This window comes from Trichosurus vulpecula, chromosome 6, assembly GCF_011100635.1.
Source record: "Trichosurus vulpecula isolate mTriVul1 chromosome 6, mTriVul1.pri, whole genome shotgun sequence".
NCBI lineage: Eukaryota > Metazoa > Chordata > Mammalia > Diprotodontia > Phalangeridae > Trichosurus > Trichosurus vulpecula.
This window is the reverse complement of record NC_050578.1, coordinates 192,497,409-192,522,499: the sequence shown is the minus strand read 5'-3', so window position 1 is coordinate 192,522,499 and position 25,091 is coordinate 192,497,409.

Below are 25,091 nucleotides of genomic sequence, written 5' to 3'. Positions count from 1 at the left end.
CTTTTCAAAGCAGATGCATGCACATGGAATTGGTTATTTTGAGAATTTAGTGAAGGAGCCAGCCTTGTCTTATATCAGTTATGCTTTCTACCTGCCATAGGTAGTGGTTACTAAGAAATAAATCCTACTCTGTTTAAAATAACCTTTTTTTTCAACTTGGAGTAGATTGGAAAACTATAATTAAAGCCAGATCCTCATCCACAAATTCATTCACCAAACCTTTGTTAAATAGCTACTGTGTGCAGAACACTGTGGTCGGTGCCAGAGGAAATATAAAGATGGGACATGGTTTGGTTCCTGCCCTCATTGCGCTAAAGGTCTAGTAGGGTAAGAAACTAACACAAATAACCAGGGAATTCATTATTACCTAGCAGTGAGTGAGGCATGGTACATATTTATATTAATTAAACTAGAGGCAACTGTGATCTGGTGAAAGCAGCAAAGGATTTAGTTTTACAATAGCTATACAATGAAAGTGCCAGTTTTGCCACTTATGAGTTGTGACCTTGGGTAGTAAGATAATCATTTACTCTTTTTTAGCCTCAGTTTCTTCATTTGTAAAATGAGGGAAATAATAGTGAACGGAATCACACAAAGATTCTCTTTTTGGTAGGGTGGGTAGAAAGCCCACTCTATCCTTCCTTCTTTTCCTAGTACATAGTTCACAGGGTAGTATTGGGGATCAAATCAGATCATGTATGCAAAACAGTATATAAATGTTGATTACTATTTTATTAGTCAATCAATTAGCAAGCATTTACTATGTGCAAGTACTGTATTAGATGCCTGGTATACAAAGATGAAAATGGAAGAATCTCTGCTCTTAAGTCACTTATTTAAGTCACTTAAGGACGGAAACAACAAAAGCATTTTCCGCTTCTTTATTTCATGGGTTGGATGTCCTATGTAGAATCCAAGTGGGATAGGGACTACCTATACATGCTTTTCCTCCAGATGTTCCTGTTTGTGAATGATGTATTGATTGCATTAAGACCCAGAATGTGAAACAGACCCTCCTCGATGAGATCTACAACCACTCAAAAGAGATTGGCCTAACAACAAACAGGAAAAGCCAAGGAGATAAAGAATGCCTGTTGTCTAGATTATGACATGCAGTTGGATGGCCAATTCGTTGAGCTATTCCATTAGTATCTTGCACAAATGCTACATATGGAGAATGAACTGGGCCCAGAATTGGATAGGAAGAAAGGAGCAGTCTGGACTTCATTTGGAAAATCATACAACACTTTTAGCAAACTCAAGCAGCTTCTTGCTGGAAAAATCCATTTTTTTGCCATCAACATCTTTCCAACAATGATGTATGGCTTGAGGGATCACAGGGAGTGTAATAGAGTGCTGAATTTGTAGTCATCAAGACCCACGTTCGAATTGTGCCTTAGACTCTTATTAGCTATATGACCCTGGGCAAGTCACAACATCTCGATCTTGGTTTCCTCATTTGTAAAATGGATATAATAAAATGGATATATAATGGATATGATAATAATATAATGGATATCTCAAAGAGATAATGTGTGCAAAGTATTTTTGCAAACCTTAAAGTAATGCATAAATGTAAACTATTATTATTATGACAATAACTCATAGATGATCACAACTTCCCAAGAATTGAAGCTACAAGTAATACAGAGAACAATAGGCAGATGCATGGTGGATATAACATATTCCCAACGATGACTTACATGCAAGAAATTATGTAAAAGATATCCCAAAAATGCATGATGGATAAAAGGAGGCAGGCTTGTCTTGTAATGAGAGCAAAAAGCTATCCATCTGTCATCCTTTGCTCTCATTACAAATGATGAATGCCTCAAGTTTTTGGATAGCATCCCCATGGAAGATTTATGGGAAGACATGTGCAAGAATCACAAAAGATGAAAAGGTGTGGATGGGTGATGATCTATACCACTATTTGTATCCATATCAATGAAATCTACTGAAGTTTAAGAAATAACTCACTTTATGATGCAAACATATTTCTGAAAAGTTGGCTGGAGATTAAATTTCTGTAATTCAAATCAGACTTTTCCATTGATTTTCTTTCTTAAATTAGAAGTGCATTTCTATGGTGGAATAAAAAAGTTTGGTCCAAGATCTCATATTCATATTTAGAAATGCCACAAATCACATATTAACAGGGAAGTGATGGTGATCTCCCTCTAAAAAATTATAGAGTGTTATTACAATATAAATAATGCCCTTCAACTGAAATATCACATCATGAACTGCATGAGAGTATAATTAACCACACAAAAACCTCACTCAAAGGAGAATGCAACATTATTCTCGTCTATCTTGGCCTCTACGCAAGGGAAATTCATTACTGAATGGATTGTTTCATTCATCTTCGTATCCCCAGCACCAACCACAGTGCCTGGCATACAGAAGGAATGTAATAAATACCACTGATTGTTTGAATTGTCAGATATGCCTTGTTAGGAGGCAGCCTTAACAATAAGGCAGTTCTTAGAATGGAACTCAAGTACATCAAAGTGAAACTCCAGTGTAACACCGTTACTAATAATAATAATAAAAATACTCTAAGCAGTTGGCTTTCTTATTAGGGTCAATCGTAATTATAACTCTCAATCAGCTAGATGCTGTCATTTGGATTGACTTGTGGGAATAACATGAGCCCTTTCCTCTAGAAATTGGGTACTCATTCCTTCCACACCTCAAGGTGATCATTTATTGATATGAAATATTAGTGGCCTAAAAGCCCTTGGGTATTCAGGATGTTCAGGGGGCTTGTACCTTGAGACAACAGAAGGGAGTCACACATGGATTCTCCTTTTCACAGAAAGGATAAAAAGCCCACTCTACCCTTCTTCCTTCTTTACCTGCTTATTCTTGTTTCTTCCTGCCCTGCCTTTCAACACCTTTGCACCAAATGTCCCTCATGCCTGAAATACACTCTCTCCTAACTTCTGCCTCTTCTATTTCCTTCGAGACTCAAGTGCTACCTTCTACATATAAGTCCTTCCTTATCCCCTCAGGTGCTAGCACCTGCCCTCCTCTCATAACCAACACTTATTATATATGCTCATATATATATATATACATATATATAATATATATGTGTGTGTATGTATATATGTATGTGTATATATACATATACATACATGTATATATACATGTATGTATATATGTATGTGTGTATATATACACACACACATACATACATACATGTGTATATATATATATATAGTCTCCCCCATTAGAATGTACGTTCTTGAAGAGTAGGGATTATTTCATTCCCCAGTGCTTAGTATAGTGTCTGGAGCATAGTAAGTACTTAAATGCTCATTGACCAATCTGCTTTCTCCCACATAGCTCAATGCTGTGAGGAAAAGTGAAGAAATAGAGAACATATTCAATGGTGAAGAAGAAAAAAACATTAAAGTTCTTTTTTTATTTAAACCTGATCCTTCCATCTAAACCTCTCCCTCTCATTTGTTATTTGCCCAAATTCTCACTGGCTTGTCCAATATTGCCCTGATCACTGAAAGAAACTAGAATGATATTCCATGTGCTTTATCAAGGATCAGCCAGGGCTACCAGCTATCTTTCTCAGGATCTTCAAATCTATAGTTTCAAAAAGGTAAGGGTCAAGGACCCTAACAAACAATATAATTTCTACAGGATGGGCATTCAATAAACATTATTAAATGAACAAATGACCTGACCTCAAATGTCAGCACTGGCATTTGTTACATGTCCCCTGGCAAATAATTTAACCTGATGAGTTTCCTCATATATGCAATAAAAGGATTGAATCAAATGTTCTCTAAAGTCCTCACATGGCCGAGTTCTAGGATCCTTTGAAGGCACCTCTGACATCACTAAACGCTGAACTTGAGAAAAATCAATAGTTACTATCAAACAGTAGGTATGTATTAAACGTGTATTCTGTGCCAGGCATTGTGCTAGGTACTAGGAATACAAGTACAAAAAATCAAGCAGTACTTAACAAAAAGAGCTTTTACATTCTAATGAAGAAGGGAGGAAGGAGGTGGAGTATGCTTTATTTGTCCAGTCCAGTCCAACCACCCTCATAGTTTTAAGAGAAAGGATATTAATATATTTAGAGAACAGGTTAAAACAATACACTCTACTTAACTCTGTTTCCATTTTTTCACTTACTACCATCCATAGAGTTGCAAGAATTCAGTATAGCTAACTTCCTCTTAAAACTGAAATTGACAAACATCAGTATCACCTTTGTTTTCATTTCAGATATCAACATACAACTGCGTGTTCGTCTTGTTCCTCTTTGAATCCCGTGCTTTTTGTTCTTTTTAAATAAAAGCTTGCTTTAGATCTTTATCTGTGAGCAAAGCTGTTATAGAATCTTGTTCTACAAGAACCAAAGACTCTGAATTCTTCTAATGTCTGCTTCTAATGGAGTAGCAAAAATGCTGAGTTTGAGGTCGGAGGACCTGGGTTACAATTCCAGTAGAATTCATTTGTGTACCATTGTGACCATGGGGAAAGTAATTTAATTTCCTCATAGATGGTCTCTGTAGTCTCTAAAACTTATGCCTCTATGATATGAATATTGTCATGTCATGGGATCTCCTATGGTTTAACCACAATCTACCAGCAGATCTTGAAACTGATTGATGTCTGATTTGATGGCTGCTACAAGTACGTTGACATCCACTCCTAGTCAGTTTCTTACCCCATTAGGTAAGTGATCAGCATTTTTAATACACCAGGACTCAAAGCCCTACAGTGATTATAGACTTTCAGGAAATGAAGAGTTGCCCCCAAAAGGAAAAGATAAATATATGAGAAAACAGTCTGTACACTGAGACTGGAAGGGCAGTATGGTAATAGAAACATAACATCACTATGATAGGACTCCAAATTTGGTATTTTTTTTCATTCTAGTGGGAAGGAGAAAATGATTGGGAGACAAACCTCCAGCTGGCATGGAGGGTAAAAGGATCTGCTCCCACCCTGAACAATTAAAGTTCTTGCCAAAAAAGGTTTATCAAAGCATAAGAAATCTGCTATTGAAAAAGGAAGTGCCAAGACGGCACAAACTCATCTTTTTCAAATGTCTTATCCCTTCTAATCTGGGTTTGGGAAATAGGGACTATTGGCAGGAGAATAGAAAGAAGGATCCAAGCTCTGAACACAAAGTTCCTCAGGAGTATCTTGGGAAATAAAAAAATTGATATCAGATCTCAAATGAAACAAGAGACTAAACCAATACACAGGCAGCCCTAGAACTGATTAAACTTTATGGTCGCAACATTGTACAGTCAAATAGGTGGGCTCAAATAACAACCCCAGGATAATGGTTTAGAAGGAAATATAGGGAAAGAGGTCCAGAAATCCCTAAAGATAGTGAGGGCTTGGCAGGAGTGGGATAAGAGGCATTTTGAGGATGGAAGAAAAGGTCAAAAATGAGAAAATGATGGAAGAGAAGTGGGAAGAGAAAGAATGATATGATAGTGTAACTTCTGGCTTGCCCAAATGCACAAGAAAATTTAATAACAATGATGGGTACAAGAATAGAAATGAAGATCTAGCTGGAGAAAGTGACTCTAGTGACCCGGCCTAAGGGAAGCCTTGGAAATGGATAAAGGTAATGATTCTCTGAAATCTTCCATAAAAAAATTAAATTAAATTAAATTAAATAACACACCAGCTACATGCCTCCAAAGCATCTCTTGAAATCCCCTCGGGTCTACCTGCTTCCATGCCAAATCCAGAAAGATGATACCCTCCTAAGCAAGACCCACCCTCTCACTACTATAGAAGGTTGTATTCATTAAATTCTCAAGAAAAATCAAATATGACTTGTTAAATCATGATCTTGATTTTACATGTGATTCTTGTGGTATAGGGAGAAACATGGATCACTTGTGGAAAGCAAAGGACAGATTAGTCAGACAACAGTCAATAAGCATTTATCATTAAGCACTTACCATGTGCCAAGCACTGTGCTAAGCATCAGGGATACAAAGAAAGGCAAAAACAGTTCCTTCCCTCAAAGAGCTCACATTCTAACTAATGGAAGAGAGAACTCAAGAACAACTGGATACAGAAAAGCTCCCTTGTTTGCATGTTGTCTCCCCTGTTAGAGACTATAGATAAGTGAGATGGCAGGGATGAGAGAGGAGGCAATCTGCTGGAGAAGATGGGATGGAGTAGGATCACTTGTTCAAGTAGAGAGGTTTTCCTTGGCAAGAAGGGTCATCTTTTCTCATACATTAAAGGACATGTGAGTTAGAACTGGGTGTGCCCACCATATCACTACATAAAAAAGTGAGGTGCATGGATGTTCAGGGGTGCCTAGTACCTTCATGGCTGCTTTCCACCTTTGGTGTCCACCTTTCAACTAACTTTCATCTGTGGCTCCAAGAAGCTGTAGCATGCACAGTGGCTACACCCCAGTAAAGCATTATGGCATGTGGACTAAACCAGGTTGATGGCAACTGATGAGCCTTAAACCCATCGGTGAATTGAGAGGGGGTCTATACCAAGCATGTGAAGACTTCCCTTGGTAGAATGGGCAGATGAGAACAGTTCGCTCCAACAGTTATGGAGGCAGCTAAAGCAGGTGTTGTGGAGTGGTTAGACATTGAAGATGCCAAGGTCATCCACTGCATCCCAAGCCATGACCAGTCATCTTGACTTATGTCTTACCACTGGACTGAGATGACTCTGGAAAAAAGAATGAGCCTGACAACTTTGTGCAATTCTGCCTCACTTAAGTCTAATTTATGCACAAGTCAAAAGACATCACCCATTCCATTTTATCATTTTTGCCTACCTCGAAGTCCTGTGGTGATAGGCAAGCCATGAAGCAGCAGGTGCAGATACAATGGGAGCTATACTCACAACCCTGAACACAGAGTAGTCTTCTCACTGGACTGAAGCAGCAGTGAGATTCAACAGCCCCCTGGGTGTCTGAGCAGCCTTTTTAAAAGACTTCACAGCTCACCTCCTGGAATGAGGAAGGGGCTAGAAAAAGTGCCCTAAAAGTTGTCTGCTTCACCCAAACCTGGACTGTTTACCACAACAGGCAGGGATCCTACTCTGTGTTCAAAACACACACAAAAAGATACAAAAACTTTTGCAAAAATGATTCCACCCACTACTGGTACATGGAATGAGTACATACTTATAGACAACAAGAAATTCAGTAGACCTGAAAGATGAATAGCTCTTGTGAGAGAACTCAACAGGTATCACAACCAAATAGTAGCTCTGAGTGAAACAAGACTGGTGAATGAAGGCCAGTTTACCAAAGTCAGAGATGGATACATATTTTTCTGGAGTGGCCACAATGATGGGAAATGTCATGAAGCAAAGCACCCTGCCTTCATCATCAGTGCATATGCTCCCACCATGATAAACCAGATGAGGTCAAAGAAAAATTCTATGAGGACCTGGAGACCCTCATCATCAATGTGCCAAAAAAGAACAAGTGTGTAATTCTGGGTAACTTTATGGCCAGAGCAGGCATAGACTTTCAGATATGGCAGGGAGTCCTTGAGAACAATGGAGTTAGAAACAGCAATAGTAACAGTCACTACTAAAGACTTATGCATCTCGTGAACTCATCACCAACACTGTCTTCCATTTACCTAAATACAATAAAATTTCATGGATGCACCCTCACAGCAAAATTGGCATTTAATAGACTACGTCAATCTAAGGAGAAAAGAGAGACAGGAAGAAAGAGTGATGAAGGTGAAGTGTGGTGCAGCATGCTGGACCAATCATAGACTTATCCTCTCCAAGCTAAACATGCACATTCAACAAAGGTGGCAGCCCAAGGCAAGACGACTACGAGAAGACTTAATGTCAACAGATTAGAGCACTCCTCTGAGTGTGAACAATTTGTTGCTAACTTGGAGGGAAAACTGAGCCAATACACAGCTGGCAACAGCGTACCAGAAGAGGAGCGGGCAGCTTTCAGAGATTTGTTGTACATCACTACATATACTGATCTGGGCCAGAACACTCAGAAACATCAAGATTGGTTTAACAAAGATCATGGGGAAATTTAGAAGCTGCTAAGCAAGAAATGAGAACTCCATTGAGTTTACAAGTAGGATAGTTCATCCATCTCTAAAGAAGAGCATTTAACTCAATAAAAAGTTAAGTGCAAGCAAAACTTGAGGAGATGAAGTATTCTTAGCTCAGTAAGAAGGCAAATGAAATTCAGTTTTATGCTGATAGTAACAATCCAAAATGCTTTTATGATGCCATGCAGGCTATTTATGGACCAAAGACCAAAGGTGCATCCCAACTACTGAGAGATGATAGAGCAACATTGATTAGTGATAACAACACAATCCTGGAGAGATGGGCTGAATGCCTCCATATCATTCTCAACAGACCATCATCAACCAATTCTGAAGTCATTGACTGTATGCCTTAGGTTGAAGTCAATCTCTCTCTAGCTGACTTTTCAACCGAAGAAGAGGTTTTGAATGCCATTAGGGTCCTCTTATGTGGCAAAGTGCCTGGTGCTGGTTCTATTCCAGCTGAGATTTACAAGGCAAGCAGCCCACTGCTCATACAAAAGCTGACTGAAATCTTCTGGCTTATATGGCAAGAGGAGGTTACCCCCAAAAGTTCAGGGATGCCCCCATCATCCATCTCTATAAAGGAAAAGGAAATAGGTTGTCCTGCGACAATCACAGGGGGTGGGAGTGGGAGGTCTCTCTCTTGGCCACTGTCAGCCAGCAAGATTCTTGTCAGAGTCCTTCTCAATAGGCTAATCCTTCACCTGGAAGATGGTTATCTACCCAAGAGCTAGTGTGGCTTCAGAAAGGGCTCAGGAATGGTTGATATGGTGTTTGCTTCCCATCAGGAGAAATGCCAAGGACAGAACAGAGGTCTGTACACAATGTTTGTTGATCTGACCAAGGCCTTTAATTGTCAATTGTGATGGCTCATAGAAGATCATGGCAAAACTTGGTTACCCAGAAAAGTTCATCAGTATTGTACAGCAGTTCCATGATGGCATGTTACATGGGTTCTAGATAATAGGCAATGCTCTCCTGCTTTCCCAGTCACCAGTAGAGTGAAGCAGATCTGTGTGCTTGCTCCCACCCTTTTTAGCATGATGTTTTCGGCAATATTGTCAGATACCTTCAATAAGAACAAAAACAGCATCAAGGTCACCTACCTCACTGACAGTAAACTATTTAACTTTAAAAGGCTACAAGCCAAGACTAAAGTGGAAGAAAAGTTGGTGCATGACTTTTTGTTCACAGATGATTTTCATCTCAATGCAGTCTCTGATGCTGAGATGCAGTAAAGTATGGATCACTTCTCTGCTGCTTTTACTAATTTTGGCCTGACAATTAACACCAAGAAAACAGAGGTTCTCCACCAGCCAGCATCACACCATCCATAGTTGGAACTATAATTACAGCAAATGGAGAAATTGTGAATGCTGTGGATAAGTTCATTCACCTTGTCAGTATACTTTCCAGGAATGTACACATAGACGATAAGGTTGGTCAATGTATTGCCAGAACTAGTTCTGATTTTGGGAGGCTCTGAAGGAAAGAGTGGGAAAAAAGAGGTATGAGGCTGCCTACCAAACTGAAGGTCTACAGAGACATTGTGCTGACCTCACTAGTGGTGAGTGGCCTGTGAAACCTGGACAGCATATTAGCACCATGCCAGAAAACTGAATCATTTCCATTTGAATTGTCATAACAAGATTCTGAAGATCACCTGGCAAGATAAGGTACTGGGCACTGAGGTCCTTTCTCAAACTGAACTGCCAAACATTCAAACTCTACTATAGAGAGCACAACTCTGACAGAATGGCCACATTGTTCAGATTCTAAATGTACATTTGTCTAAAAACTATTTCACAGAGAACTCACACAAGACAAGTGTTCACATGATGGTCAGAATAAGTCATACAAGGACACACAAGGTCTCTCAAGAACTTGGAATTAATGTGAGACATGGGAGACACTGACACAGGACCACCCAAAATGGTGAGCCCACATCAAAGAAGGTGCTGTGCTTTTCGAACAAAGCAGAACTGTAATAGCTCAAAAGAAACACGAGATGGGTAAATTTAGAGACATCTCCACTTCAAATGTTTACATGGACTATTTGTGTCCAACCTGTGGTAGAGCCTTCCAAGCTCATATTAATCTAATGAGACACATTGTACATTGACCGCAATGCAGTGATGTCATTTTAGTCCTTTTTAACAATGAAAGACAACCAACCAGTCTAAAAATGTTCCCTCTGATAAATAAATGCTTTTTTCTATTTCTAAGTAAGTATGAGCCCCTATATAGGCAAAAAGAAGTAAAATACACTCCATCTGTTTTGAATATTGTATACCTTCCTGACATACATTAGATCTTAAAGAAAGAGATGGTCTAGATGAAAAGAACTCATTTACCTTTGATACACAATTATTTCAATTGAGATGATTGATTCATTTCACTCACCAGACTCGAGGAGGCTCAGAGAGGATAAGGGACTCATCCAAAATCAAAAAACTAGAGCATGACAGAGCAGAACCCAAACATTCTGCCCCCTAAGTTCAGGACTCTAACACTATACAACAGTCACTCCAAGAGGACGTGATCTCCATTCTCCAAGAGCTGGTTAGAAGATGAGACTGGTGCTTCAGAGGGAGAAAATCATAATAATGATGGAAATAAGCACTGATACACATATTGACAAGTCAAAAGAAATGGTGCCTCCAAATCTCTACTCAAATATATATGTGCCCCACGTCTGCCAACTGCCATCTTCCCCATTCTTCAACTCTAAAGCTACCTCTTCCATAAAACATCCTCAGATACCTCAAGTAGAAATGATTTCCCCTTACTTTGATTGGATATGACTTTATGTTCTTATACACTTAATATGTTCTGATTTGTATTATATCTTATCTATATGTGACTTATCTCTCCTGATAGTTTATAAGTTCCTTAGGGACAAAGACTATCTCTTATTTAGTTCTGTCCACTTAGACCTAGCACCATCCTTTACACACAACTAGTACTTAATAAATGTTTTCTTAATATTGGATGAATGAATGAAATCAAAGCAGAGCAGGAGAGAATTAAGGAATGGGCCAAATATATATGAGGCACTGGGTCTCAAAGAAACAGCATTCTTTCCTCTTTATGGTCTGTTTGGTTATAATGAAGAACTCAGAGTATTTGCTGCCAACAGATGCTTGTAGGCTCTCAGTTTACTTATGAGGAAAGTGGTAGGTGTTGGTACAGATGGTATTGGTAAGTGTGGGCGAGACTGATATGAAGTAAATGGGCCAGATGGCATTTTCCCACCTACATGCATTTGCTTATGCTATTCCCTATACTCAAAATGTCTTACCACCTCCTTTTGCTCTATCTAAATTCTCCCCATCCATCAAGGCCCAATTCAAGCCTGTCCTCATCCTTGAAACCTTCCTAGACCATGCTAGCCCCCGATGATCTCTCTTTCCTGTGCACTCCTGTAGCACTAATCTATCACTCACGTGATACCTTGCTACATCTCTCATCTTGGTGTCTCACGTTATTTAAATTTTCCACTACTTATGTTTTGTTGCTCCACCTAGTTTGAAAGCTCCATAAGGATAGGTACACTTTACTGAATACCTCCTAAACCCTAGCATACTGCCTTGGCACATGGTAGATGTTTCAAAAAATATTTGATTGATTTTTCTGGGTCTGCTGACTTTGGAAAACTATTAGTAGCAGACAATTACTTTGGGCCATGTTGCCCTATTACTAAGTAATGATAACACCAATTATCATAGCCTAACTCATGGGATGAATGAGATTTTTGAAATTATTTGGAAGAGAAATATATAATGCTGCCAATTATTATTTAAAGCTTTTGGGGCCCTCTTTTTTGGAACACTTAACACCATATGGTAACTAGTCACAAATTGGATCCTTGTAGACCAATGTTTTCCAAACTAATTTGGCCCCAGAATACTTTTAAGTCTTGAAATACATTGACAGAACTCATAAGTGCTATTCTGGAGATGTGGGATAGGTGGTGGAATACTGCCAGGGGGAAAAGGGAGGGGACAGAGTGTATCAGGAACATTTTGGAGAAGGAGAAAGGAAATTAAGGCTATTTTCGTATCTAAAGTTTGTTGCACATAATAATTAATTTTGATACATACAATTTTATATTTAATATTTTAGAAGGTGAAATAGTACTAGTTTTAACCATTTCACCCACAATCATCAGTTATAGTACATGGTTCCCCAAAATCTAACTGGAGAGATGCTGGGGTGTACACAGTCTCTACACCGAGACAATTGGTAAAGAGCTCTGGACATGGTATTAGGAGTGGTAGAATTTGATTCCCAATTCTGGTGAGGCAGTAACAAAATTGCCCGGTTTGTTCCTCCTTTTGAACGTCATTTTTCTTTTCTCTCATGCGTTTTCTTAGTGCTCTGTTGATGCTCTTTCATTGGTACTTGTGGAGTAAGAAGCTCCCTTTACCACCGCAAGACTTCTCCTTCTCTTCATTTTAAAGTCTTAGAGAGTTGCCCAGAGCCCTAAGAGATTAAGTGACTTGCCCAGGGCACATACCGGTAATGTGTTAGAGAAAGGGCAGGAATCCACCTGGCTCTATCCACTACACAATACATATATAATTATATAATTATTGCCAAGCAAAACAAATCAACGCATCAGCCATGTTTGTAAATGCTTTTATTGTTTCTCACCCAGAGCATTTAACCAATAATAACAATGACCTGGTTTCTATAACCACATCCAAAGAAGTTTAGCTATGGCTCAGAACATAAGGCCTTGTATTTATTTTCTGAAGTTGTGTGATGGGAGTGGGGAGGGAGAGTGGGGATGGATCATCAGTCTCACCTAGGGTTGCTTCTGTTCCTGAATTATGGAGGACAGAGTTTGGAAATGTCTTCATGCTTTCATACATTTTGTTGAGTTTGCAGTCTTACTGGAAGGAGAAAGCAAATCTCAGGTGCTAAACACCAAATTGCTTATTGGAACAGTTACCACTCTGAGCTGAGTAAGCAGGACGTTCGAGGATGACACCTTCCCCTCACATGCTGCAGTCAAAGCTTAAGGTTTTGGAATGTAAAATAAACAAGAGGTGGAAAATCTAATCATCAAATATAGAGGCACAGCAGGAATCCTCTGCTGTCCTTACTTAGCTACAGTCTATCAATACACACACACACACACACACACACACACACCCAAACGGACCCATGAGAGGCAACTCTATGTTGAAGGACCATATTAAGTGAGTTAGCACAGAATGCTTTCCCAAATACCCTTCCTGGAAGAATGACCAACTTCCTCTGTTAGGGACAGAGAAAACCTCCCAACAAGACTGAAGGGCTATGGTGAACAAAGGCACACAGCAAGTCTTTAGTTCAGTTTTTGAAGATGTGCTCTCATTTATTTTGGTTCTTCTCCCCAGGTTGTAGATAGCAGCATACTCACAACCTCTCAGGTGCGTGATTCTTATCCATGTGTATCTATAACTGCTACAGGCAGTATCTGTCCAACAGACTGGGGACTTTCTTCAAGATCTCTTGATGTGCTTCCATATTACTGAAGCATCTGGGCTGGCCATCAGTTACCCCTCTCTACAATTAAGCAGCCTACCTTCTCTTCCAGGGGCATACGTCTCTCCGATAACATCCCTCTATGATAACTCATACAGTATGCTAAAAAGCATAATCATCCTATGACGTATGTAGCATAATTATTGTTCTCCTCACGGATAGATGAGGGAACATGTTTATCGAGTGGAAGTGTCCATGGTCCATGGTCATGCTGCTATTTACAGAGTGATAGTTAAAACCCAGGGTTCTTAATTCTAAAACTATTGTTTTTTCCACTAAACAAGTACTTATTGAGCACTTCTATGCTCCTTGCTTTCTGGGGAATACAACAAAATAGAAGGAAAATGTCCATGGCTCCCTAGGAGCTTACAGACCAAATGGATAAAGGAGGATTTTTTAATACTTTAAGAGAACTAGAGAAAACAATATAAGGCAGAACGGTATCAACTCTTAAACAGCATGGTGAATCATAAGTTCTACAGGAATTCAGCCATCCAGTCAGTAAAACATGTATTAGGTACCTACTATGTGTCGGTCATGATGCTAAGTGCTGGTAATACAAAGAAGGTAAAAGATAGTCTCTGCTCTCGAGGACCTCACAATCTAATAGGTGAGACAACATGGGAATAAATATGTACAGACAAGCTGTATGCAGGATAAAATTGAAAATAATTATAGAAAAAAGACACTAGAATTAAGCAGGATTGGTAAAGGCTTCCTGAAGAGAGGGGAGATTTTAGCACGGACAGGAAAAGAAAAGGTCATGATGAATTGTGATAGTTACTGGAATCAAGAGAGAGATTAGAGCCAAATAAGTAGATTTGAGAATGACCAGTATAGGCGGGCATAGTCAAGATGGCAGAGTGATAGGAACTATTTTGATCCAACTCACCCAGAACACCTCCCCCACAATGACCTAGAAAGAGGGGCAGACTGATTTCTAATTGGGAAAGCTAAGAAAAGTCACAATGAATCATCTTTCCAGCCCTGGAAAGCCTGAGACAGACAGAGAGTGCTGCAGACTCTAAACATGGGGGCTGGCCCAGAGAACATGAGTTGCTGTGTGACAAAGATGGGAACATTCTAGTGTCCAGTGATGAAAAAAGGGATGAGACAGAAAAAAGGGCAGAAAGCACTAGGGCATAAAGAGATTCCCAGGGGATCCCTGAACTAGTGCTGGGTACAAGAATGTGTGCAATCTGGCAGCTTTGTCATTCATTACCCAGTTCTTGGTCAAAGATCCAGAGCAGAGAATAATGGTCACTAGTGAGCATGAACCCTAGCTGCAGACTTTGCAAAAAATAAGTTCTGAAAATCTAACTGTCTGACTAAGCCCAGGAGCAGAGAGGTGACTCAGTTCTGTCCTTTAATCCAGGAAGTAAGCCTACATAAAATAACCAGGACAGGAGAACCAGACCAAAGGGGTTCAGTCATTCTGAACCTGCAAATCCTCCAAGTGGTCTAACAATGACTGAGTTCAACAGCAATCTATTAAAACTCAACCACACACAAGCCAACAGACCCAAACCTGGATTAGGAACTTGCTTAGATCAGACCAGGAAGATAGCGAACAGACTTCTCCCTGTATCACACCATATTGGTAGCACTGAAAAATTGTAGGCCCCCAAACTGAGCTGTGAAAGCAGCAGAAGGATGTAAAGGAATAGAAGCTCAAGCCAAACATCTCCCCACCCCCCGCCCCACCCCACCCCCCACCCAGAAGTACTTAGAGCCCAGCACTAATATAAAGTCTAAATTCAAGAAATAGGCTGGAAGAATAAGCAAACAAAAGAAAATAGTTACTATAGTGATAAGGAAGTTCAAAACACAAATACAAAAGATGACAATGATTTCAAAATATCTACAAGCAAAGCTTCAAGTGAAAAATGCAGACTGGACACAAGCCAAACAAGAATTCCCTGAAGAGTTAAAGAAAAGCTCCATAAAATTATTTTAAAAGGCAAATGAGAGACAGAAGAAAAAAAACTGGGAAAAAGAAATCAGTACATTGGAAGAAAAAAATTAATAGCTTAGAAAAAACGAAGTGTAAGACCTTGCCGAAGAAAATAACTCCTTGAAAATTAGAATTGATCAAATGGAGATGAATGGCTCCATGAGACATAAAAAATAATAAAATAAAATAAAAACACTGAAAAGATAGAAGAAAATGGGAAATATCTCACAGGCAAAACAACTAGTCTGGAAAACAGATCAAGAAGAGATAATTTAAGAATCACTGGATTATGTGAAAGCCATGAATTAAAAAAAGTCTTATTTCAAGAAACTGTGAGAAAACTGCCCAGATATCTTAGAACTAGAGGGTAAAGCAGACAATAAAAGAATCAACTGCTAACCTCCTGAAAGAAACCTCCAAAACGAGAACTCCTAGGAATATTATAGCCAAAATCCAAAATTCTCAGGTCAAGGAAAAAATACTGCAGGCAGAAAGAAAATTTTGATGTACCTCAGAGTCACAGTCAGGATCACACAAGATTTAATAGCCATCCCTATAGAGAAATGGAGAGCTTGAAATATGATACTCCAGAAGGCAAAAGACCTAGGATTATAACCAATGATAACTTACCCAGAAAAACTGAGTATATTCCTACATGGAAAAAAATGGATCTTTTATGAAATAAAGTATTTTCAAGCATTCCTGATGAAAAGACTAGGGTCCAACAGAGTTTTTAAAACTTCACATTCGAAGACAGTACTCAAGAGAAGTATAAAAAGGTAAACTTGATTGAGAAATCATAAGTAACTAAACAAGGTTAAGCTGCTTACATTTTTATATGAGGAAATGACATGTATAACCCCTAAGAACTTTGCCATTACCAAAGATCTTAAAGGGAGTCTAATGAGACAAAGGGCCTCTGGATGTGATTCTGTTGTATTTGGATGATATCAAAGAAGAATGGAAGGATGGGGAAGAGAAATGTAATGGGAAGGGGGAAGGAAGAGGAAGAATGGGGGAAATTATCTCACATAAATGGGGCATGAAAGAAAGACTTTATGCAATGGACAGGGCAGTGTAGAGAGAGTAGGAGACACTTAAAACTTTCTCATCTGAACCAGTTAATGAAAGGGAAAATACATATACATACCCATTTGGATATACAAATTCATCTTACTCAATAAAATAGCAGGAGAGAGGGATTAATGGAAATGGGAAGGGAATAAAGGGGAAAGGAATAAGAGAACAAGGTAGATTAAGGGAGGTAGTTGTCAGATGCAAAACAAACTATTAAAGAGGGGAAAGGGGGAAAAGTGAAGAGGATGTAAATATAGAATTAGTAATCATAACTGTGAATGTGGGAGTGAGCTCACCTATAAGACAGAAGAGAATAGCAGAATGAATTAGAAACTAGAATCAAACAATGCGCTGTTTATAAGAAACACACTTGAAACAAAAAGACAAATACGGAATATAATGGGATGGAACAAAATCGGTTATGCTTCAGTTGAAGCAAAAAAGGCAGGAGGAGTAGCAATCATGATCTCAAACAAAGCAAAAGCAAAAAGAGACCTAATTAAGAGAGATAAACAGAGAAATTACCATTTTGCTAAAAGGTACCATAAAACAATGAATTAATATTGGTTCTAACCATATATGCATCAAATGACATAGCATCTATTCTTAAAGAAAAAAAATAAATGAGGTAAGGAAATATATAGAAAATATAATAGTAGGGAATTTTTTAATTTACCATTCTCAGTTAGATAAATCTAACTTTAAAATAGGTAAGAAAGAAGTTAAAGAGATGAATAGAACTTCAGATAAGTTAGATATGATAGAACTCTGGAGAATATCGAATGGTAATAGAAAAAAGCATACCTATGTCTGAGCTGTGTGTGGCACTTTCACAAAAGTCGACCAGGTATTAGGGTATAAAAACTTCATAAACAAATACAAAAAAGCAGAACTATTAAATGCGTCTCACAATGCAATAAATTACATTCGATAAAGGCCTTTGAAGCATAGATTAAAAATAATTGGAAACTAAGCATAATTGTAAAGAATGGATGGGTCCAAGAACAAATCATAGAAACAATCAATAATTCCATTAAAGATTATGAAAACAATAAGACAACAAGCCAAAATTTATGGAATGCTGTCAAAGGGGAAAATCTCTGTCTCACGCTTACATCAATAAAAAAGAGAAATCAATGAATTGGGCATGCAACTAAAAAAAGAAATTAGAAAACCAACAAGTTAAAAAACCCCAGTAAAATGCCAAAATATTTACAAAAATATAAACTGTCCAGGTTAACAAAACAGGAAACAGAATACTTAAATTATCCTATCTTAGAAAAAGAAATTGAATAAGCTATAAAGGAACTCCCAAAAGAGAAAGAAAACCCAGAATCAGATGGATTTATAAGTGAATTATACCAAACATTTTAAAAATTTTATTCTTATTATCAGTTCCAAATTCTCTCCACATCTCCAGTCCCTCTCCCAGCCATTGAGAAGGCAAGAAATTTAATATTCATTATGCATATGATCTACCAAACATTTAAAGAACATTTAATTCCAAACCACATAAACTTTTGGAAAAAATAAAGTTCTACTCATTTCACTTTGTATCAGTTCCAACCATTCTTCCCACGTTCTCCTGAAACCATCTCCTTTATAATGCCTTACAGCACATATTCTGAAAGAAAAAATTATGGGATTTGAAGACTAAATCAAAAGAGGGAAGGAGGGAAAACCAGGGGTCTAAGACAATTTAGGGTACGTTTGGAAAAGAAGCCAGTTTAAAAATGGAAGATAGGCTTAAGATATGTTAGGGGAAAAATAATATACCTAAGATGGAAAGCAATTATAAATATGTAAACTGAGCACAGGGGACAGAGTGAGCCTGGATATTAGACTGAGGAAAGATGGAATATCTTCATTCAAGTCTTAGAAGGGGTTGTTGTATAAAAAAGGATATAGCTATCTTCTACTGGACCTCAGAAGCAAAAACTAAAAACAAAAGCTAGAATGTTCAAAAAGGCAGATTCAGACCTAGTGAAAGGGGATGCTCCCTAGCAGTTGGAGAGCTAATCAAGAGTATAAGCTCCTTAAGGACAAGAACTGTTCAGATCTAGTGGGTTCTCCCACAGGGATCTTCAACCAAAGTCAAAATGAATTGTTTGACAAGTATACTAAAGTGGGAATTCTTGTCTAGGCATCAGTTAAACTACATAGCCTCTGAGGTCCTTTCCAATTCTGAGATCCAATGACTGTGTGAAGGATCATTGAACCCTTAAGAGGGGCTACACTTCCTAAGAGGAATGCAGAAGAAGAAAAAATCAGGTTAAAGTATAAGCTTGTAGGCAAAGAGAAGAAAGAAGAGTCAATGGCAGCTCTTTGAACAACTGCAAAACACTATAGAAATTAAGGAAGACAAATTAAATGAAGATCTGTTAACTGTTCATGGCCAAGTCATAGGATAAAATAAGTATACTACCTAAATTAATAGATTTAGTGCCATGCCAATCAAACTTCTAACAGATTTCTTTATATACCTAGATAAAATATTATCAATTCATCTGCAAGAAGAAAAGGTCAAGAATCTCAAAGGTACTAATGGGGGGAAATGGAATGAAAGAAACCTAGTATTACAGTATCTCAAACTGTTCTTTAAAGCAGTAATCATTAAAACTATTTGGTACTAGTTTTTAAAAAAATGAAAAAGTTAATCAAATAATGACTCTTTGATAGAAGGAATGTGGCTTTATTTCCTCTTCATACCCTCAGTACCTACCAAAGGTCCTTATACATAGAAAGCAGTTAATGAATGCTTGTTGAATTGAAATGACTTTTAAACTGAGGCAGAGAATTAGTGCCTGGAAAGACAGGAAAAAGAGAGAGCACAACAGTCAGGAAGCCAAGAGAATGTTTCAAGAAAGGAAGGTGCATTTTAAGTTTCAGCTCAAGGACCATCTTCTACATGAACCCTTTCCCAATCCCCCACCTGCTGGTACTCTTCCTTTCAAACAACCTTGTATTTGACTATTTTGTATTTATTTAGTTTATATTTATGCTGCGTGTATTTATATCTGTATCCTTGTCCCTCATATGAGAATGTAAGCTCCATACAAGTAGGGATTGTTTTGTTCTTTGTACTTGTATCCCCAGCACCTGGCACAATGCCTGGAACATGGTAGGTGCCTACTAAATGCTTGTTGATTGTTTGAGATGAATAACTGTGACAAATACACTGGAAAGCGCCTGGAGATCAGCAGTAACCTTAGAATATATAGGAGGCATGTTTGCATGATGAAAAGATGGAATGCTAAAAAGCATTTTGTATATTATAAATTGCTATATAATTTTCAACTGTTGTTATTATAAATCTGACCATAAAGGACTACTTCTGGGTCTACAGCAGCTAGGATACTGTGTCCCTTTTCAACTGAGGAGTCCTTCTGCTCTGGACCCAGACTGGGTTCAGTCCTGGGAGAACCTGGCTTTTACTGAAAGGTGATCTGGGTTTCCTTTCCCCACGCTCTTCAGACATACTCCAGAGATACATTATTTAAAGCTTAGGTTTGGACTCACACCCAGATCACCCCAAAGGAGGAATAAAAAGGTACTCATATACAGGGTAAGTCAGGTATGGGAATGGCATTTTGTTCAAGAAACAACTTAAGACTGAAAGTAAGAAATCCTTTGAGCACTGGACCGCCACATGATCAAAAGCAGCCACGAAATTCATCATCCCCAAAAGGTACAAGCACTGAGTCACCATATCCCATGAGTCCCCATAAGTTTCCAGAGGAACCCTGAGCTAATGCTCCATTGAATGGCCCCTAAAGGCCTATTTAACCTCCATTACACAAACAATCTCACTGAAAGAAGCACATCACTTTAGATTTCATTGTCAGGTATGTACATTTAAGAAGCTTATAATTCCTTGTTCACAACACATTTGCCACATGGGAAAGATTCCTTAGTACAATGCTCTGTTTGTCCCCTTTACACTTTTCTTCACCTTTAGCATAATTTATCAAAAAAAAAGGTAGCAAAACATGAGTTGATCAGTCTCCCTGTTTTAATTTAGCAAGACAGGTCATAATGACTTTGTTCCTTGGCCAGACATGCCAGAGAACTATTTCCACATATTAATGTGACTTGACTTGGATAGTCATAATTACCCTGACAAGATAAAGAGAATTAGTTAAAACTTAATTAAAACCACATGGCTAACAAGTATGACAGAGTGTATGTATGAGAGAGAGAGTGTGTGTGTGTGTGTGTGCATGTGTATGTGTGTGTGTTTAGGGACTCAAATTCTTTGTTTTTTGGTTTTGCTAGTAGGGAAGGAGGTTCTACCGAGTTAAACCACAAGGGCATCAATTAACAAAGTGAATTAACAGAGGTCATAACTTGCCAGATCAGAAGGAAAACTCAAGAGAAAATGAAATTAACAGTAATGACACCTGTCCACCAAAGCTTAACTTAAAAACAGAGAGAATAGGATCCCCAGTAACACAAAGAAAAATGACAAACCATATAAACTAATGGATGTGTGTTTTCTTTATCAGTATGTCATTCCTAAAGCACAAATTTGACCAAGTCACTGTACTACTCAAGAAACTTTGGTAGATCTCCATTGCCTCTTGAATAAAACACAAACTTCTCTGTTTGGTATTTAAAGTCTGGCAAATCAAGTCAGGTCAACAAGCATTTATTAAGCACCTACTATGCACCAGGCACTGTGCTGAATTCTGAGATACAAAGAAAGGCAAAAATAATTCCTGTTAAAAAGTTTCCCCTAAGGCAGAAAAACCATGCAAACAACTGTGTCCATACAAGATATACTAGAATCTATCTTTCCATGCTGATTTTATATTGCTCCCTTCACACGCTCATCATTCTAGCTGAACTGGACTACTTGTTGCTTCCAACATATAATATTCCATCCTTCACCTCTGTGCCTTCACAAAAGCAGTCCTCCATATCTGGGATGCTTTCTCTTCCAAAGATCCACCCCTTGGAAGCCCTTGGAGGCTCAGCACATATGCCCCCTCCTATATGAGTCCTTTCCTGTCCTCCCCACCCTAAATGTTAGTGCTCTCCATCTGCCTTAAAATGAGGTTTTACTTGTCCTGTATGTATTTTGTATTCATTGTACATGTTTTACCCCTCTGATAAAATAAAACACTCACCCCAAGGTCATATATTATTCCATTTGTATTTTTGCATCTTCCATAAGTAACATATGATAAAGTCTTAAGAGGACTGAGAGGTTCCTTGTAAGGGAATCTTCTAAGCTAAGTTTTGTTCTACAAAGTCAAAAGCTTTTTGGGGTAAATAACAAATGTGGGGCAATTATGTGTTTCCCGCACCTTTCAGTCACATTAGGACTACGAAATCATAGCGCTTAATCAGAGCTTTTTGGGTTGTGATGAGTCACTGCCTAACACTCACATTAGGAAAAGAAAGAGTGCATTTGCCTTTCCAAATTGGGGATAATGAAGAATTTTCTTCAAATGTCACTAATGGAATATGACAGTCTCTAATTTCAGCCGCTTCTACACAATGGTGACCATCAGTGAAGTGGCCGTGAAGATGATGGTTTAAATCGTCAACTCCACAGGGCTGCTCAAGATAATCGACACATCAGAGAAGTGGCCCACCAATCATGAAGAACAGTGAGCAGAAAACTTGTAGTCCCCACTGACCCTCCTCCTTGTGTGCACTGGAAAGAAGGGTGGGGTAGGATCTTTGCAAGTGATCACACGATAGATGAGGAGTATGCAGAAAGGCAGGGCGACTGATATCTTAGAGGAAGTTCATTGAGAACTGTAGCATCCTGTAGCAAGGAAGATATACAATAGGCTGACCATCCAACTTATAGACTAGGTCCCCCAGGACTACAACATCTGACCAGGAGGCCAAAAGTTGGATGAGAGGAGCCAACATTGAAAGGGACTTGATTTTAGTGCTCTTTAGATGAGCCAGCATAGAAAAGGCATTCGTTCCACCTTACATGTGCTACCTTACCTGGTTTCAACTCCATGGAACAAGATGCCTGCAATGCACTAGTCCCACTTCTCCCTCCCCATCACCCCAGGATAAGCTCATCACTTCTAAACTCACCACCACACTGCTAACTCAAGCTTTAATTGATCCCACCTCCCTCAGACTACTCTCCCTTCTGACCGGAGAAGGTTGGGAGGGTGAGGTACCAAATCCCGCTAAAGCCTTCCCTTGTAGAAGTCAGAACCTGGATTCTCAGCTCACTCCACTATGTATATGCTGCCCTGCGTGGTTTCAACTCCACAGAGCAATGCACTCCAGCTTAGAACTCTCTGGTGAGCCCTCTCCAGCTCCCTTTCCTTCCTCCTTTTGTGCACTCTTACCCTTTACAGTCAGCTCCTTGGGAGCAGGGGCTGTCTTTTTTTATTAGTTGTATTTCCAACAGTGCCTGGAACATAGCAGGTGCTTAATAAATATTTATTGGATTGAATTAGACATGAGAATTTGTATTCAAATGCTGAATATCAATATGGTTGTTGTCCTTCATTCTCAAAGAGGACCAAAACTATGTTAGTCAAGTGAGATCAGAATGTTCTACCACGGGTTGGGCACAAAAGTCCATGTAAACATTTGGGGTAGATTCTCTAAATTTGTTCATCACGTTTCTTTTGAGCTACTTCAATTCTGCTTTGCTCATAGAGCACAGAAACTTCTCTGATAAGGGCACACCATGCTGGGTGATCCTATGTCAACGTCTCCCATGTCACACAATCAATTCCAAAACTCATAAGAGAGACCTTGAGAGTCCTTCTATCACTTCTTCTGACCCCCAGGTGAGTGCTTGCCCTGTGTAAGTTCTCCATAAAAAATCTTTTTGGCAAACATACATTTTGCATTCAAACAACATGGCCAGCCCATTGTAGTTACACTCTCTGAAGTAGAGTTTGAATGCTTGGCAGCTTAGTTCCAGAAAGGACCTCAGTGTCAGGTACCTTATCCTGGCCAGGTGATCTTCAGAATCTTCCTAAGATAATTCAAAGGGAAGCAATTCAGTTTCCTGGCATGGTGCTGCTAGACTCTCCAGGTTTCACAGGCATACAATGAGGTCAGCACAACAGCTCTGTAGACCTTCAGTTTGGTAGGCAGTCTGATACCTCTTCTCTCCCACACTTTCCTTCGGAGCCTCCCAAACACTGAGCTAGCTCTGGCAGTGCGTGTGTCGACCTCATTATCAACGTGTATGTCCCTGAAAACTATACAGCCAAGGTAAGTGAACTTATCCACAAGGTTCAAAACTTCTCAATTTACTGTAACCAATGGTTCCAGTATAGATGGTGTGATGGCGGCTGGCGGAGCACCTGTGTTTTCTTGGCGTTAATTATTATGACATGACCCGCCCGGATGATAGTTTTCTCAAAAGTCAAGAAGCATCTATATAATATAGAAGCAGTATGATGCAGTGGATAGAGTATTTAGGTTTGATATCAAGAAAACTTGGTTCCAAACTTTAATTCTTACAACTACTATTAGCTAATGTGATCCTTAGCCTCAGGAAACGTCCACGAATTATCTACTGTCATAGATCAGTTGGGTTGTAATCTGTTCTGATGGAGGGTATTCCCACACTGGGATTTAATGATACTGGTAATATCTTATATAAAATGGAGTGGGGAGCTCTTGGATTAAATTACTTCTATGATCCTTTTTACCTCTAAGTCTATCGACTCTCTCTGGTGTATTCAATAATTGACTAGCTAGTGTATCACTTATCAAGGTTCTTTCCTTCTGGTCTGTGACTTAAGGCCATCACCCCAACCAAAGAGATCACAAGGAAGTCCAATGAAAAGGTAAAACCTAAACTATTATAAGACACTGCTTGTTAGACAGCTCTGAACCAAGATTCAAACTCTGAGCCCAGATCCAATAACCTTATTAATTTAAAATCCTGTTATAACAATGCCATAACAACTAAAATTAGGGACTGCCCTGGCCTGTGGCTCCTAGCAGCATTGCTGTTATTTTCATTACAACAAAATTCTGTCTTATAAATAGTTTGATAAAATACATTATTCTAGCCTGGATTCCTTTTGCTGAGGATTATTTCAAGGAATAATGTCATCTTGATAACTGCTATATTTTATTGCATGTAATATGTAAAATTGTTTGAGGTATGCTCTTTATATTCATTTCCTTTATTTATATTTTTCAAGAACTTTCCCCATGGCCTATAAAGGACACACGTCCTATGTCTTAACAAAATTGGAATGTTAATAGGAGTGCTTCCGGTTGGCTGAAAATAAGACCACAGTTCAACACATGGAAATTTAAGAGCTTAGACATCCCCATTTCTGAGATCAAAGTAAAACATTTTGAGGACCAATGCAAACATTAGATCAGAACTAGTATGGATTAGAACTAGTTTGCTAATCAAATAGATTATAGAAAATTCTAGCATAATGCATGCATGAGGTGGCTGCCTACACTGTAGCCCCTCACATCTTTTACACCGA